Source organism: Meles meles, chromosome 5, assembly GCF_922984935.1.
Source record: "Meles meles chromosome 5, mMelMel3.1 paternal haplotype, whole genome shotgun sequence".
In the NCBI taxonomy this organism is placed as follows: Eukaryota; Metazoa; Chordata; class Mammalia; order Carnivora; family Mustelidae; genus Meles; species Meles meles.
The window spans coordinates 90,109,364-90,126,604 of NC_060070.1; the positions used below are offsets into that span (position 1 = coordinate 90,109,364).

General features: G+C 55.6%; 1 protein-coding gene across 8 annotated transcripts in view; it reads left to right on the forward strand.

Moving 5' to 3' along the window:
- Positions 1-6,985: 6,985 nt before the first annotated feature.
- FOXP4 (forkhead box P4) overlaps positions 6,986-17,241 on the forward strand; it is a 51,432-nt gene continuing 41,176 nt past the window's right edge. For 3 of the 8 annotated variants that reach the window (XM_046005278.1, XM_046005279.1, XM_046005284.1), the window contains exon 1: positions 7,011-7,378. The gene's annotated coding sequence lies outside the window, so the exon portion shown is untranslated. Of the gene's footprint in view, positions 7,379-17,241 lie in introns of all 8 variants that reach the window. The other 5 variants (XM_046005283.1, XM_046005282.1, XM_046005277.1 and 2 more) reach the window with 5 other exon arrangements.

The window sequence follows — 17,241 nt, forward strand, 5'->3', positions numbered from 1 at the left end:
GGAGGGCATAGGAACAGGGCACCAACCGCCTCCGTTGCATCATCTCAGAGAGCTGTTAGGAGGCACAATGAGGTCACAGATGAAGAATGCTTAACACAGTGCTTGATGTACAGGTGATTCATCACTAACTGAGATCCAGCCTCACTCCAGCCTTCCCATGTCTGGCTCCAGCGACTTCCTGCTGCCTAACAACCATGAGGGAGGTCTTGGGATGGGAGGGCCAGGGATCAGGAAAAGAAGGGACTGGAGAAGAGAAGACCAGAAAGAAGAGGGGGCGCAAAAGAACAGGAAGGAAGTGGGCCCTGGAGCCCAGGCCTGACATGAAATGTGATTTGGAACAGAGTATGAAAGCCACAGGAAAATGTGGGACACCTACTCCGTGGGCCCAGCCAGACAACAACTAACAATAATGAACATAGAAAAACTCTCTCTTATCATCTTCCCTTATGTCCACATTACATCCATCACCTCTGCCATTTGGGATGGTGCCAAGAAAGAAAGAAAGAAAGGGAGGGAGAGAGAGAGAGAAAGAAAGAAAAGAGAAAAACAGGGAAGAAGGAAGGAAGGAAGGGAGGAAGGGAGGAAGGGAGGGAGGGAGGGAGGAAATTAGGGCACAGTAGGACACTGGGGATCCGAGATACATGTCAGAAATTCCTGGTTAAAGATGCTTCCTAGGTGGCAGCCATTTCCAGTGTTGAGGCGACTTTGCCTTTGATTTTCCTCCTCCACATCCCATCTCACCCTCCTGTGCCAGTAGCTGAGACCCCAAGCCCTATGCCTTCAAATTTCCCCAGGGAAGGAATGATTCCCTGGCTCAGCACAGAGTTCAGAAGGCATCCTCAGGGACCAAGAAGAAGGGAGCTGGGAGGAGTGAGAAAAGCTGGGAACACAGCCCTCTGGAAGGAGGAGATGGCCCCCGGGGACTGACAGTGCCACCTAGTTCCATTTCCTATTCAAGTCCCACCCACCTCCCTTGCCCCTACCTCCACTGCCCCTCCAGTCAAGGAAGACACATGTCCTGCCCAGTTTCTAGAACCCCCAGCTGATACCTTCAGGGCACTAACTTGCTCTGAGGTGTGTCGGGCTTGCTTTCTTTCTTTCTTTCTTTCTTTCTTTTTTTTAACTCTGCTCTAAAGTATCAGATCATAATAAAAACCAAATCAACAAGCATTTACTGTGCAGCTACTATGCAAAAAACACCGTGCTGGGTGCAACAGGAAATTCCAAAACGACTACAATTGTCAGCCACTGACCTCAGTGTGTTATGTAGTTGGAAAGATGAGGCATAAATGATTAAACAGTTAACAACACAATAGAATGTGTTCGAAGTTTCTAAGTGCTTATTAAGTAAAAGTTAGCCAACAAAACATTGTAACATCCACAGGAGTGCCAAAGAGGAAAGAGAAGGAGGTGTAAGCAGGCCCATGGGTAATCAAGGAACAACAACCCAGCTCCAATCTACCCTGTGTGGACACTACGGAGAAGCCTGGGTGACTTCTCTTCCTTCCCACCCCTCTGCCAGACCCTCCTTTCTCTCAGAAGAAACATACTAAGCACCTTGCTTCAGGAGTTCAGATTAGAAAGTACCAGAATTGGGATTAAAATCTAGGGTCTTCACAAAGAAGGAAATCATGGGGTAGCTCTGGAAGGATGAAGGGAGAGGGGTTCTTTCCTCTGTGCCTGCTCCTTGGCTTTTCCTTGTCCCCAGGCACACCTCCTCTTCCACGGAAGGCTGGGTGCCTGCATATGGGAGGCAGAAGGGCACTGGGTGGATGTGCTCTACCCTCCCCCCTCATCTTTAGGTGTGTCCTGTTATCTCCCTTCATGGGAATCCCTCCACAGAGAACTCTCATTTGACCTAAAGACGCTGTGTTCTAATTGATGGGAAATTGTTCATTGCTTGTCAAATTATTGTTCATTTCCTGATCCTTAATGACTGATTTTCCACCAACCAGCCTAGAGTCCCATGCCCACCACCCCATGGACCAAACCTGAGTCTCTGAGTCCCTAGAAATGACTGCAGGGGACCCTGCAAATATCTCCCAGGACCCAGGCACCCAGCCAACCTGGCACCAAGCAGGGCAACTGAGCCCCACCCCCAGTCCTAAGTGCCTTCCACCCCACAGCCCCGGGACAGCTCCCCACAGTGCATGGTCCTCTACTCAGGGCAATATGGTAACCTGATAAGCTTCCCCCAGGGCTAAGAGCCTCCCTTAAAAGGGGGACATCTTGAGAGCATCTTGAGGGTTCCTGGCACAGTTCATTAAGATATCAACCCTTAATGAAATATTTCTTTGTTTAGATCATCATTTATCTTGGGGAACAGGGGCCTTTGTGGCCAAGGAAAAGGCTGCCCCCTTACATCCCTCCACCACCTCCACCCAACACAGCACCCCCCCTCCCCCACAACCAGGGGTCTGTCAGAGTCAGAAAGACTGGGAAGCAGGGTGGGGAAGAGCATTTGGGAAATGGGGAGGAGAGAAGATTCCAGAGTGGAAGAATCACAGGGGGAAAGGGGGACAACCTGATTGAGTAGGAGGCAAAGGAGGAGAGAGAAACAGAGGCCTGGGGTGGGAGGGGAGGGAAGGTGCACACAGAAGGAAGCCCACTGCAGTGTGACCACAATAGCCGAAGTTCAGAAACAACCCAACTGTCCATCACAGGGAGTCTGGGCAAAGAAACCAGGGCACTCTGATACAGTACAATGCTCTCCACCAGCCTTTTCAATGATTGACCTAGAGATACATGTAGCAAACCTAAATTAATCTCCCCAGCATGAAATAAACACCAAGAACAAAAAGTAAAAGCAAAGAGCAGAAAGACACCTTCTATTTAAAATTTCAAGACACCCAAGTGACAACTTACTTGAGAGGGCTACCTACCAGCTGCAAGAAACTGGTTACCTCTGGCATGGGAATGTTGGAGAAAGTGGAAGGAATAGGGAGAGGTCCTCAACCATATCAGCAACAATGTTGATGCTTATACAGCAGCTCAATTAACTTTCACAAAGGGAGCACACTCTTGCAACCAACTCCCAAATTCAAAACTCAGAACATTCCCAGATCCCCCAGGAGCCGCCTCTTACTCTCTTTCAGTCATGCCCCCTAAGGTCCAATGCTAGAACCAGTTTGTTTGTTTTGTTTTTGCTTTTGTTTTTTAAGATTTAATTTTTTATTAGAGAGAGAGCAAGAGATCAAAAGTAGGCAGGCGGGGGGCGGGGGGTGGGGAAGCAGGGTCCCTGCTGAAGAGAGAGCCTGATGAGGGGCTAGATCCCAGGACCCTGAGATCATGACCTGAGCCAAGCAGATTAACTCACTGAACCACCCAGTTTCCAGGTGCCCCTGGAACCAGTTTTTGAATTTCAGAGAAATGGAATCTTACTGGGTGCTTTCTCGTGTCGTGAGTTTATGCTCAACATTGCGTGTGTGAGATTTCTCCATGTTGCTGTACATGGCAATGGTTGGTCCATTCTCATTGCCAAGTACCAGCTCTTATACACAAAGACCATGATTTGCTCCCTTATTGCACTGCTCATGGCTATTCTGCATGGTGCTGTGGAGAACATTCCAGTGTATGTCTTCCAGTGAACACACATATGTCTGAGTTTTAGGACTGGAGCTGCTGTGTTATGCTGGAAAGTTCTATTCCTTAATAAGGCCAAAACAAAGGTTCTGAGGACAAAAAAAGTAAGAATCAAACCGTCAGATGAATGGAAATATAAACTATCTGAGCCTAGATGTATGGGATTGAGGAGACTAATGTTTTTGGACACCCCTCCATACCCACCTGACACCGAGTGTCAGGCCTAGAAGGAGGAATAAGCTCACCCACTAGCTCACTTCACCCCACCACAGAGCAGCAGCTGACACTGGCGAGGCGCCTACGGAGCAGGAAAACCTGGGAGTGCTTCCTCGATACACCACCTCCTAGCTGTGTGACCTGGAGCAAGTTGCCTGACCTCTCTGAGCATCAGGTTCCCCATCACAAAATGAGAAGAGCGACCGTGTCTAGGGCGATAAAGCTCAAAGACCCATGAGAGTCAAGTGCCTGGAGCAGAGCAAGCTGAATAAGTATCGGCTGCATTTGTGTGTAGGGTCTGCATTTTTGTGAGGTCAGTTTTCCTCATTTTTAGGTGAGGAAACCAGGGTTTACAAAAGGGAATGGGAGCATGTCTGGAAAACTAGATGATTTGCCAGTGCTTTTTCCTGCTGGCCACCTAAGGAGCCATTCTCCCAGTGTTGTGGAGGAGGAAAGTCAGGCTCAGACAGCATGTAACTAGCCCAGGTCACACTGCTGGTAAAGGTCAGAGGCTAAAGCTCAACCCAGGGCTGCCTCATGCCAGCCCCTGTGCTTTTGACAATGGCCTTCCCAGCAGGGCTAGGCTGTGGGCTCTCATTCTCACCATAGTTAATGCCCTGGCCTCTTCGAAGGGGACCCTCCTGCCAATTCCGGGTCACCTCCACCTCGGGAGCCAAGGGCCACTCTTAAACCTTCTCACAAAGCCCTTGTACCAGAAGGAAGAGCATCGGGGGGGCTGAGTTGATTTTGGGGTGTTTGTTCCGTACCTTTCTTTGGTGAGGCCTTGTTTTCCTCACCAAAATGCTATTTTTACGTGAGGATAAGACAGGTCTTTTGCCTCTCTTATTACTCCCACCCCCCCGCACTGTGACTCACAGGGCACTGGAAACTGAGCTGGCTTGAAGATGAACTGTAACCTGAAATGAAAGCCAAAGCATTTCCCAGGGAACCCCCTTTGGGCAAGAGAGCCCCCCGTGGCAGACGGCTGCTGCAGGGAGGTGACAGGGAAAGGACTGGCGGGGGTGGGTGGGGGGGTAGTGCTGAGAGTGTTGAGAAAAGAGATGGACAAGCCTGTTCCACCTCCCCTCTGCAAAAATCCCTTCTTTTGTACTGAAAGTCCACCCTGAGTCTCTGCAGGAAGGATGGGTAGGAGGCCAGAGGGGCATGGCCACGGCCCAGTTGGACTGACACAAGGACCAGCCAGCTCCAGGCCAGGCCCGGACCTGTCCACCCAGCCCAACTCCCATCAGAGCTGACTCTCCATGGAAGCTAAACTGGATCACATGGCCAAGGGCCTCCTTTCTCCCAGACAGCACTCCTCCTCAGGTAAGCTACTAGCAGTGCTGCTTTAGAAACTTCCATGATGTTCTTCCCCCTCCACACTGAAGTGGCTCTGGTCAGAATCCTGCTTCACCACTTACCAGCTCTGTAAGCCCGGGCAAGTGGCTTAATCTTTCCGTGCCTCAGCTTTCTTTTCTGTGAAATGGACATAATGGTACTCTCCACCTCATCAGGTTCTTGTGAAGATGAAGTAAGGTGGCTGCCTGGCCTGAACCTTAGCTTTGTTATTCCGTACTGCTAACTGCTATCACTGCCCTGGGAGGGACACTGTGGAGAGTCACATAAATGCCACTTAGAATCCTCCCTACAATTTCCCACCTAGATACCTGAAGGGTTCCAGAAGGACCTAATTCTGCCTGTCATACCCACCTAGTAGGGCAAAAACAGAGTATCTGGACCTGGATGGGGTATCACTAACCATACAACTACTTTTGACTACTTGTACCCGCAGAGAAGGGATGGGATAACTGATGAAAACTGACCCAAAAGGGAGCCCCCTCTCCTAGGTTCCTATCCTTCCGGGCCCTATTGTTAAGACCTCTTCCAAGAGATCCTTCTCTCCCCAGGCAACAGGCCTGACTCACGCCCAGCAACCCCAGCTCACACTCCAAGGGGGCACCAACGCGTCTGCCCAGTCTCCTCCTGCCTCAGGTGCTCTGGCCAGAAAAGCTTTCAGGAGCCACTGCCTTCCTGCCCTCCTCCCACAGCAGGGCCCTCAGGGTATTCCGAAGATTGGGGGGGAGGGGTGTGGGTGTCTTTCACTTCTCCCCACCTGTAACACACGGAGACAGACATGTTTTGGAAGTGGAGGTTTTATTCAGGTTTCCACGGGTGTCTGAGTCGGGTCGTTTGCTACCAACATACCCCTCCGCCTTGGAACTCGGGCCTTTCCCCATCCGGACTCCCCCCATCCGGACTCCCCCACCCCCGCCTCCGCCCCAACCCAACCCAGGCCACTGCCACCACCACTATCCCTCCCAGCCCCCAGGCAAAGACATTGAGTTTTGTTTGCAATCCGATTTGTCCGGATAATTGCCTCGACTTTGCACTTCGCTTTGCCCTCGTGTATCCGGCTTTGGGCCCCTGCTACACCGGTTCGCAGAGCACTTTCTGGGAAATTCCCCTTCCGGTAAGGGAGTCAGCGCGCGCCCGGGGTGAGGGTTCACAATGCCCAGAAGAAGCCTCCCCACCTCCCCCACCCCCGATTCGGAAGGCTCACCCCCAGCCCCCACGCAGTGGGGATCAGGAGAGAAGCAAGGAAGGACTCGGGCCCGACACCGGCTCCGGGATCAGGGCCCCCGGCCACTCCCCGCGCCGAGCGCAGCCCGCCGGGAACCAATGAACCGTGTGGGAGCAGGGCTCGGCGGTACCTCCAGACTCCGAGGAAAAGCTGGGGTTTGCAGAGCGCGCCACAGGATTTGCGAGGGCCGGGAGAATCCCTGGGGTCTCTCCACCTCCCCTTTCTCAGGTCCGCAGCCCCGTGTCTTCTTCCCAAGTCCCCACTTTTCTTCCCCTAAAGTTCGGTCCACGTGGTCTTCTCTCGCTCGCCTCGGCGGCCTGGCCGGGTGAAAGCGGCTGCACCTGCTTTAGGCGAATTATGGTAGCGCTAGAAGTTGGTCTCCCCTCCCTCCACCGCTCGCTCGCTCTCTCGCTCCCTCCTCCCCGGCTCTCTCCGCGCGCTCCCTCCTTCCCCTTCCAGCCCGCGTCCCCCGCCCCCTCCCGCCCCGCCCGCGCGCCGCCCGCTCGCAGCCACTCGCATTCCGGGCTCAGTCGCAGCCCCTCGGAGTCCGGAGCCGGCCGCCCCTGCGGACCCGACAGCGCGACCGGCGGCCGGGACGGAGCCCCCAGCCCGTGAGGAGGGCGCGGCGCAGGCGGCGGCGGCGCGGCGGGGAGGAGCCCGGGCCGGAACCAGGGCTGGGCCGGGGGCGGGGACGCCGGGGTCCCGGAGCCCCGGAGCCGGAGCGAGCGAACAAGCGTCGCGGGAGCACCGGGAAGGAGGAGCACCGCTGCCGGAGCGAGCCGAGCTGCCCACAAAGTGAGATGCCCCGGCGGGGCTAGGGCGCGCGGCGGCCGGCGCGGCGCGGCGCGGAGGGAGGACGCCCGGGAGCTGCGCGGCGCCGGGAGGCGCGGAGGGGCAGCCCCAGCGGGCGGCGGCGGGCCCGGGCCGCGACCCGAGCGAGCCCCATGCCCCGCGCGGGCTGACGGGCCGGAGCCCGCACGGAGCGGCCGGGCCGGACAGGTAGGTGGCGGACCGAGCCCGGGGACGCGGGTGGGGGCTGGGCCGGCGACCAGACCAACTCCCTAGCTCGCGCACTCTCTCGGCCGCTCGCTGGCTCACTTTGTGTTTGCAAACTGCCCGCCGGAGCCGCGCCGGGCGCCGGGAGGAGCCGGGCCCAGGCCGGCGCACTTTGTTCCAGCCGGGACCGGCTGCGGCGCCCTGACCCCGCGCCGCCACCACACCCCGCCCCCGGCCTGGGCCCCCGCGGCCCACAGCCGCCTTGGGAACAGGTGGGGGCTACGGCGGGGCGGGGGGAGGTGGGGGCAGCCGGAGGTCGGCGGGGAGGGGGGGTTGGAAAGGCTACTGAGGCCCGCCCTTTCCCCAGAATCTGGGCCCCGCCCCCTCCCGGCCTGACGGCAGGGAATGGGGTGTAAGGGGGCGCGACCCCCCACCCGGCCCCCGCCCGGCCCCCGCCCGAGTCAAACAAAGAGTACTTCCCGGCCCGGACTTTCCTGAGCTGGGGAGGGAAGTGGTGGCGCGAGCTCCCCCAACCCAACGCCAGTCTGTCCAGGATTCCCCGAGACGCGCCGGAGGCAGATTGGGGGCAGGGGGGGACAGCGGTCGCACGGGCCGCGTCGCCTCTGGTGAGAAGGGGACTTGTTTTGCTGGGCTCGCGCATTGGAGGTTCCGGGGCCAGTCAACCCTGTCCCCCCATGGCTCGGCCAGCTCGCAGATAGAGCAGAAAACTTCTTGGGGACTTAAGAGCGTCTGGAAACGGCGCCTGTGCTGGAGGGCAGGGGACGGACCCGGCGGATACCTTTATTCACCGCATTTGGGGAGAGCCACCCCATCCCCAACCGCCTCACCATGTTGGGGGGGGAAAAGGGCGGGCAGCAGCAGGGTTCCGAGGCCCCCAGGGAAGAGGGTTCCCGAGTAACCAAGCAGGACGCCCCTCAGACTGCCGACCCCAGTGTCTCCTCCCGACGGCCCCCCACGGACACCTCTCTGACCGGCAGTCACCCCCGCGGCGCTCCGACCCCGCGCTCTGCGTCAACGCCAGACTAACTTGGGGCTGAGCCCGGGCAAAGCCTGTGGCGCTAGAATGTGGGGCGTCCTGAGCCACCCGGGGTCCCGGCCTCCCGGGCAAAGGACCCTGTGATTTCGCGGGACGCGGATTCTGAGACAGAGGCCCTAACGGCTGCGGATGCCTTCCTACAACTGGGGCGACCTTGTGAACACGGCCGCGTCCCTCCCGGCCCCTCTAGGTTGTAGGGAAGATGATATGGGAACAAGGAGACCCTGAGCCTATACAGCGCCCGGCTCAAACCTTGGCAGTCCAGCTTCTCTTGTCAACCCCCGCCTGGCGGATTTCCTCGCTCCCTCCGCGCCTGGGGTTTAAGGCGGCTGTTGATCACCTTGTTTCTCGCACCCCAACACCGGATCTCCCTGCAGATTGGCCGCGGAGTCTGGAGCAGGGGTTCAGATGGGGGGGATGAAAGAGCAAACCCGAGTCTGAAGCTGTCATCCCTGCGGTTCCTGAGAAAGCCCAGGAGCATTTTGGCCTATGCGGGTTTTTACTTGAACTTCAGCATCTTCATCCCCCGTTTTCAAGCACCGCCTGGATTGTCCCAGGGCGAACTGTGTTGGGTCTGGGATTGAGGGCCACGGGAGTGAAGCTTGAAGGACAGCAGGGGTTGGAGCCAGAGACTGGCCAGGGTGCCCCCATCTCCCACGCAGAAAGAAGGTGCAACAGAACCGCTAAAAGGCCTGTAGCAATGGGAGTGTGTCTGACCAGTCCCACCTGAGAGCGCAGTGGGTAACCCAGACTCCACACTGAGAATGTGAACCCAGAAACTCACTTTCAGCAGAGAACCAGGACTAAAGGATTCTGGCACCAGGCATTTTAAGCCCCTGACTCCTGGTGAGCCAGCGGGTGGTCGCAGGGACCCCAAAGGCAGGGATGGCCGCATCTCAGCTGCCCAAATGAGAGACACACTTGCTTCAGACAGCCCTTGCCTCAGACAGTCCCCAAAGAAACCGGCAGAAAATTGCTTCGGGGAATGGAAGTCTGCAGGCTTGTTTTGTTTTGTTTTAAACTTGAGAAACTTTGTCTTGCCTGAGTTCTGGGGTTCTTTGTCACCTGGCAGGCTGGAGGAAGGGCCCGGGACTGCTGTAGGCACCTGGATGACTGGCTTGCTCTGGCTGCTTTAGATCTGAGCCTTTCAAAAGCGAGAATATGCCTCGGGAAGCGGGGGGCAGGGAGCACTCCCTATCTGGTGTTGCTCCCACTTTTGTCAGCCAGGCAAGGTAGCATGGGTAGGAGAGGGTGTTGTGGGGGCTCAGTCCCCCAGACATACCCAGAACCCCAGTAGGATGGGATTCTCTGCTCCCAGACCCTCAGCCTACTATCTTACCTTGGTCCCAACCTTAGCCCTGAGTTAGGGGAGACCATGGGAACCCTCCCTCTTGGCACTAAGCCGTTGGGTGTCTGGGTAGGGTTTTCTATCCTTCTCCCAGTCCTGGGCAGGTTTCCCAGGAGTTATGGAGTTGGGGAACCCCTGAGCCCTGGGGAGAAAAAGGCCTGACACCAACGCTGGGGAATGCCAGGGGTAGGGCAGGTTGGGCCCTTTCCAACCTAGACACTGATACCCCCACCCCCTTTCCCCTGCCTTTGGCCAGAAACTTCCTTTCTGGCTGCCAGCAGGTAGGTCCCTTCTTGCCAGGAATGCGCATATCCTGCTGGGCCCCTACTCCAAACACACTTCTTCCTTGGGGGGGGGGGGGGAGGCAGCGGGACGTGGGGGGGGGGGGCTTCCTTTGATCCAGTAATTCCCCCAAGTGTTTGCCGAGCTCCTGCTCTGTGTGGGCCGGTCCCAGGCTGGGCACTAGAGAGCCCAAGCAAGAGGCTCTGATCCTCCTGTTGCCCAGGTAGGAGAGACAGACAAGATGTCACATCAGGGAGAAGAGAGTGGGAGCAGGGTGTCTGTTTCAGAAGGAGAAGTGTAAGCTGTGGAGGAAAGGACAGGTCATCTCTAGAAGGCCCTGGTGCTCTGCCACACCTGGCCTGGCCGTACCCTCTCTCCCAACATCGTAACCCTTCTATGTGCCCCTGCCTTGGTAGTTTGCCTGTCTTTCCATCTGAAATGCAAACCCCCCACGTCTATCCCCGGCGCAATGACTTTACTTTCCTGATAGCACAAAGCGTGAAATAAGAATTTCTTCTACCCATGGAGTTCCACACAGTGTCTCTTCATGATCTTTCAGCTCTCCCAGCTTCCCCAGAACCAAGGCCTGGCAGGTGCTACTTTTGACAGGATTCCACTGGCCAAAGTGGTTTCCTTGGACTTGGTTCCTGAACTCCGGAGCCCGAGGCAAGGAACTCGGGCCAGCCCAAGGCAGAACATGGGTTAGGGTGGAAAAGGCTTTGGACCCCGCCAGCCGTGATGGGACTCCGGGGGAACTTAATAAGCTCTTGGAACCTCAGTTTTCCTCTGTGTAAAGTGGGTCAATAATAACCACCTTAGAGAGTCCATTTGGGAGTTGAGTGTAAGGTACCTAGCGCTGACCAAGGAGTGGTTTTTATTATGAGACTCTGAGCATTGCCAGGACGCACGCTGGACTGAATGCTGGAAATGCTTGCGTTTGAACTTCCATTTCACGAGCTGGGGGAAATGAAGCCCAGAGAGAAGAAGCGACTTGTCTGAGGTTACACAGCCGGTCAGTGGGAGAGCTGGGGCTAAAATGTGGGGCTCCTAACTCCCAGTACAACCAGCTGGGCTTGAGCCTCTGCTGTGGGGAAGGGAGAAAGGAGGGGACAGAAGGGCTTGTCAACTCCTCCCCTCGCTCCTTTACAGACTCAGGCCTGGGCTGCCCCCTCTGCACTCCCGGTGAGAAGGCTGTGTTTTTTCCTCCTGCCTTCCCTTTAAGGGAGGGTCTAGGTTTAGAATCTGGCATTTCCCACCTCCACGTGACCCTGGAACGATGCAGTCATATGTCACCCCCCCCCAACACACACACATACACACCATCCTTTTAAGATGCTCATGGAGACAAAAGAAAATGCGAGGGATAATTCCCCAGAGTGTAGAGGAGGGAAATGGCTGGCACCACCTCCAGAAAGGGAGACTTCTGGGGTTTGGAACCCCAGCCTACACAGTCTTATGGAAGACAAGTTCAGCCGCCAGTCTTAGATCAATTCGGGACCTACCTGTGGATGAATCGTCTCCAAGAAGCAAAAAATTGTTGACTTCAGCCTAAAGTTCCTGGCTTTTTCAGCATTGCCTTCCTGGATTCTCCATGGGAATGGATCCCTTCACCCAGTCCCACCATGGGTGATCATGGAATCACAGCTGGAACCCTTTACTTCCAAGCCCTGGGGCTGCCCATGCAGTGGTCCGGTGAGATGGCACTCAGTGGGCCCCTCACGGAGCCTGGACTCACGGCATGCCTGCCTGAGCTAGAAATCGAGAGCTCCCAGCTCGGAAAGTGCACGCATCAAAATGTCCTGTGCCTCAAGGGGGCCATCCGGGCCTGGGCATGGCGCTTGTTCTTCCTTTCCTTGATCCCCATCCCAGGCCTCATCCTTTCCGGTCTTTGCCAGGCTGTCCCTCACTCCAGTGCAACCCCGCACCCTCTCCCCACCCTGTCCAGAGCCATGCAGCCTGTGCCCAGAATCCTGGTAGCTCTGCTGACCTCATAGGTCCCAGTCCTCTGCCCACTTGGAGCCTCCAGAGCTGGGGCCTGAGGGGCACTGGGCTCATTGGTAGTGCCGGATAGTGGTAGCTGGGGTTTTCTCTCCCACTCCCAGCTGATTCTGATGGAACCTGACCTGGGCTACCTTGCAAAATGGAGGCAGGGTGGGTAGGGACAAGATGGTGGGTTTTCCTCACACATAAGAGTGGAATGTGTGGAGTAGTGACCTTTGGCATTTGTTCAAGGTAGTCAGGGTCAGCAGGTGGAAGTTACCCAGAATTCTCACCAGCAGCAAAGGAGGGACAAACGATAGCAACTTAAGGGAAGGGTGACTTGGAATGGAGACCAGGAGGACTGCTGTCCAAGCCAAAAACATTGTGGAGCGCTTACTGTGTGCTGTGGCAAACATGAGGGTTGAGGGAAGAGGTTTAATAAGAGGTGACTCGATTGCAACTTGGACAATCAGAAATGGAGCAAGCACCCCAGGGCTGATCTTTCAGATAGCCCTGGAAGCGGGGCTCTGCTGTGATGCTGGGGGGCCATGGCAACAGGATGCCTCTGCTGGCCTGGGAGGGCCCTTAGGAGGTCTGTGCTGTGTGAAGGGAAATGGGGGTGGTGGGCGAGTGGGCTCCCGTTCTGGGTTCCTCAACCAGATGAGCTCCCTCGAATTGAGTTGGGCAACTCTGGAGCCCACACTTCCGGGAGACCCAGGCTGAAAGAAATTGGTCCCAAAAAAGGGTAGCGGTGTACTTCCTGCTTTCCTTCAGGGGTTCCCGGGCCAGATGTGCATCCGCACCCTGCAAGGAAGGGCGGGCCAGCTGGGGAGAATTTTGGGTAGAGATTGAACGGCGGGATTTGCGGGAGACCCAGGGAGTGACTGCAGCTGTAAGCGTTTAGGGAGCAAAGCGCTCAGCGTGGAGAAGCTCCCTATCTTCTCAAGGCTTCCCATATCACTGGATCCGAGCAGGAGGTGCTTTCGAAGGTCGGATCTTAAGGATGCAGAGTTGGTCCGCTTAGGGAAAGCCTCCAGAATCTCCCACCGGAGAGCCAGGGCTACTGGCCTTCCCTCCCAGCGTCAGCGCACTTGCGGTGGGTTGCTTGCCTCGCCAGCATTTCCCAGAGCCTCTTCGAGCGCATCCGTGCAAGTTGCAGGAAGCTCCTTAATATCTGAGCTCAGGGATGCTGCACCACGGCCAGAGCGCCCGAGACACAGCCTGGGACTCGGGACCTACTCCGCCCAGTGCCCAGGGGTCTAGGGAATGTTGGAAGAGGGGGCTGCTGGTCCTTTAGCCAGCGGGAGGGCCGCCTCCTCCCCGAGGGCTGCACTCCTCTCACTTAGGGCTGACTTCGCAGGTCTGGGTAGTAAACAAGGTCTGGATTCACCGACCAGGGTTACCCGTACGCCCGCTGCTACCAACTTCCTAATCCCGTGTAAGACCTTAGGCATGGCCCACTTCTTTCTGGGCCAAGGTTTTCCTAACTGCACAACTGGGAACACCCGCAGTCTCTTCTCCCGGGCTTCCTCGGGCCGAAACTCCGGGTTGGGCATCAGGCGAGAAGAGAACCGGAAGGTCTCCGCGCACTCTCCCTTTGTTCACCGCGGCGGGAGCCTCCTGCCTCCGCCGCTCCTGCCTCCGCCGCTCCTTCCCGAAAGGGGCGCTGTGGAGTGCGGGGCAGGCGGCCCGCGGCCCAGGCAAGGTTCCTCCTTTCCCAATTAGGCGGCAGAGCCTGATTAAAAGGGGGTGCTGCCCGCCCCCTCCTGCCTGATCTCCATCGACGAGATTTCCCTTCATCAGAATCTCACATCCTCCAGAAATTAATTTGATGCCTCTTGTTATCAATTAATTGAATCTCGTTGGGAGAGAGAGCTCAGCGAGGCGGGCGGCAGCTTGGCCCTAGTGTGCCGCTGGTCTGCCCTCCCCCTCACATCAGGACAGCCTCACACCCTCCCCATTTCTCTGTTTCTGCCTTGCTCTTAATTCCACTTATTTTCTAAAATAAAGCCACCGCTGTGAATCCTTTTGCCCAGTTTGGCTTGGATGGGTACCCATGGACGGGGCACTGCCTGGGATTCACCCTTCCTGAGCTGAGGAGGGGGCGGTGAGGGGTTCCTCTCCCCTGGGCCCTACTACGTCCCTCTGTAAATCAACAGAACCTCAGCCTTGGGGAGTTTGGCCCTGACCCTGACCCTGTGTACTCCAGGGGCTGCTGGTGAGAAACTTGGAGAGGAGGACTGGGGGAGGGAGAGCTAGGGACAGACGGCAAGGAGCCTCCCCCACTAGACATACACACCCTAGTTGGAGGAGGAGATACTGGAGGGCCAGGCTAGGGGCCTGTCAGCCAGCAGGATTTTGTCCTTGTGAAAGTTTCGTCTTTTTTAGAGGAGGTGATTAGGAGTTGTTGCCCCTGCCAGGGCTGATCTGCTCAGTGAAGGGGCAGCGGACAGAGATGTGTGGTACCTCCTAGGCGCCCAAGAGCAAAGTTGGGCATCTGCAGGAACAAGAAGGTAAATGAGAGATGAAGGAGGAAGGTTCTAGAAGACATCTCAATCTGGGAGGGGGATGTGGTACAGGGTACAACTAAGTGGTTACCAGACCCTGACTTGGGAGCTGTGCCTTGCTGTTCCACATACCTTCCCTTGACCTGCTCCTCAGGACAGCCCTGGGAGATTGTCCAGGTGATGATCTGTATTACTCTCAATTAATGCTGAGGGATCCAGGCCTGGAGAGGTCATGTAACTTGCCCTGGGTCACACAGCTAACTGAAACATGCTTCTCTGGAATGCTGGCCATAAGGGCTGAGGTCACAAATTGACCAACTTCACCCCTTAGGAGTTTTGTTGACGCATACAAAGCTTATTACAAGGGTACATTTCACGCAGATCCCCACTTTGGCTTCTTTTGAAACACTCAGACCCCATCATTCTCAGCCTGCATTTCTGCGTGTGGTAAGGACACACTGGGATTGAGTGTCCTGGGCTCCTCACCTGGCCTCCTAGGTGATGGGCGTAGCCCCCGAGGGCATTTGGGGTAGTAATTCTGTCTTGGAGATTTCACCTGTCCTCTGTACTCTCCAAGGAGGAACTGGGGGAAGGGGGGTGGCCTGAGAGACTCTTTAAGGCCTTTACTAGAGCTCAGAGAAGACCTTTAAGGACACTGCGACCCCAGGTGAATTCCCACACAACTGTTCAAAACTGGTGAGATGGGGGATAATTGTCCCGTTTCTGACCACGGAGGGGATTATAGGGTTTTGTGTCTCCAGGAGCCTGTTCTAAGCTGAAACCAGCCCATCCCTGCCCGGGTGAGCCTCTCTGTGAAAGTCGTCATCACCCTCTTACCTGTCTCCCAAACTTACTTTTTGTGGGGGAGGGAAGAGACTTTCTCCCAAGAGTAAAACCTCAGGTGGCAACAAGAGAGGAGCTGGGCAGAAGTCACCTTTCTGAAACTCATTTTGGAACAGGGCAAGAGGAGGAAGAATGCTGATGCTTACATATTCAGATGTGGGTGTGTTCTGATGCCCTTTGAGTTGGTCCCCAAGATCCCTGTAAATGCCATACGTGAACATCATCAGGGAGACAGAGAGAGGGCCCAGGGCTGGTCAGGGGCAGGTGGGGCGGGAAGCAGTCAAGGACCCCAGGAAGGGCCAGACCCCATGGTGTGTCCCAGGCTGGCTGAAGCCCCTCCTTTGCTCACGGGAGCCCCCTGGTGCCAAGGGCACTACCAGAACCAGGCTCCAGATGGCCACTCAAGCCCTGGATGAGTCGCCCCCACCCCTTAACCAGCGGGGGCCCCCCCACATAACACGTCACTATTTAATTAGCCGTCTCTGATTAACCAAACTTGGCATTCGGCTTCTCTTGCCCTCATCTTTCCCAGCTCCGAATCAATGGCTTTGATATGCTAATTAGGGAGTAATTTAATTTCAAAAGGCCGCAATTAACAAGGGTGTTGTGGACATGCTGTAGTTAAGCGGAGTAATCTAATTTGCATTAGTAACAAGCGGGGACTAATTAGAAGCTTAATTAGACACTTAGATGGCTCTTATGTTTACTTTCTTAATGAGATGGAGTGGGATCTTTGGTTCTCTTTCCTTTTTCTTTCTTTCTTTCTTTCTTTTTTTTTTTTTAATTGTTAATTCTTCCTCTTGGTGTGGTTCTAGGAAGGAGTGTTGAGGGAGGCCACCTTGCTAGGGCCTGGTGGGAGCATTTCAGGGCCTGAGTGGGTGGAAAGGACATGGGGGGGGGGCAGTGGTGAGGAAAGGTTCAGATTCCAGGGAAATTCCAGAATGACTGCCCTCCGGGCCTTAAGGACCTCTGAGGTGGGATTCAGGAGACGAGCACTGATTTGGGAGTCAGGAGAGCTATAGGGTTTCACTTGGGCTCAGCCTCCTAGCAGCCAGGTGACCTTGTCAAGTCAGTAAGCATCCTCAAAGTGTCCTTCCCTCTTTATCTGTCAAATGAACACTAGTTTGTGTGCAGAAGAGTGGAGGGGACAGGGTATGGGAAAGGGCTTCAAGGACTCTGTGAGTGGAATGGTTGTTATTAAAATAAAATATAGTCACAAACTGTGTGCCCAGGCTTCTCTTCATCGTGACTCAGCTTAGAAGTCACCTCCCACCGGAAGAGCCTTCCCAGGGTGTCCACATTCCCTCTAGGCACCCACAGCCAGCCCCCCAGTGTCAACGTAACATAACATTTGTAAAGTTGTGCACTATAAAGAGTAGAGGCTCTCAACCCTGGCTGCGATTCAAGTGTAAGATTTTATTTTTTTATTTACTTGAGAGAGAGAGGGGGAAGGAGCACAAGTGGGAGGAAGAGCAGAAGCAGAGGGAGAAGCTGACTGCCCTCTGAGCAGGGAGCCCCCCATGCAGGGCTCAATCCCAGGACCCTGAGATCATGACCTAAGCTGAGGGCAGATGCTTAACCTGCTGAGGCACCCAGGCACCCGCTGCAATTGACGTTTAGAATACTTGGACAAGATTTTTAAATTATCCATGCTTGGGTCCTACTCCCCAGAGTCCAATTTATTTGATGCAGGGTGCAACCTAGGTACTGGGTATTTTTCTTAACACTGTGTTTGCCTGGGTTCTGTCTTTCTCTTCCACCAACATGTAAGCCTCCCAACAGCAGGGGCTGTATTTTGTTCCTTCTTTATGCCCAGAGCCCTGTGTTCAGTATTAGTTGCAGGCAGAGG